This window comes from Silene latifolia, chromosome 5, assembly GCF_048544455.1.
Source record: "Silene latifolia isolate original U9 population chromosome 5, ASM4854445v1, whole genome shotgun sequence".
Taxonomy (NCBI): Eukaryota; Viridiplantae; Streptophyta; class Magnoliopsida; order Caryophyllales; family Caryophyllaceae; genus Silene; species Silene latifolia.
This window is the reverse complement of record NC_133530.1, coordinates 33418149-33418889: the sequence shown is the minus strand read 5'-3', so window position 1 is coordinate 33418889 and position 741 is coordinate 33418149.

Below are 741 nucleotides of genomic sequence, written 5' to 3'. Positions count from 1 at the left end.
GATTCTTTGTATGTTTTGATGATTTGAAGCAAGGCTGGCTGTTGGGTTGTAGGAAAATATTGTGTGTTGATGCTTGTTTCTTAAAGACATTCTTGGGTGGTCAATTGATTACTGCTGTTGGGAGAGATGCCAATGAACAGATGTTCCCATTGGCATGGGCTGTTGTTGAGGGGGAGAACAATGACAGTTACCAATGGTTCTTTCAAGAACTGAAAAAATGCTTGGGTGAGGAAAGTGGTGAAGGCTGGACATTTATATCTGATGAACACCAGGTAAACCACAATCCTTACTTTCTGTTTTGTATATTGTATCTTTTAGGGTGTATTGACCATGGTGGCCAAGGAATTTCCATTGGCTGAGCACAGACATTGTGCTAGACACATTTTTGCCAACTGGCACAAGTCCTTTAGGGGAGATGAAATGAAAATGATATTTTGGAGGTGTGCTAAAGCATACAATGAACCTGACTTTAAGGATGGGATAGCTGCTATAAGGGAAGTTAATCCCAAGGCTGCTGATGCATTCTTAGCCTACAACCCCAAACTCTTTTGTAGAGCATTTATCTCCACTCAATCAAAAACTGATGTGATAGTCAATAACATGGCAGAGACATTCAATGCTTATATTATAAGTGCTCGTACCAAGCATCTTATATACATGCTTGGGGATATTAGGGTGGCTTTGATGCAAAGATTAGTCAAGAAGAAAGCAGAAATGGAGAAAAATGTACATTGGTGTGTC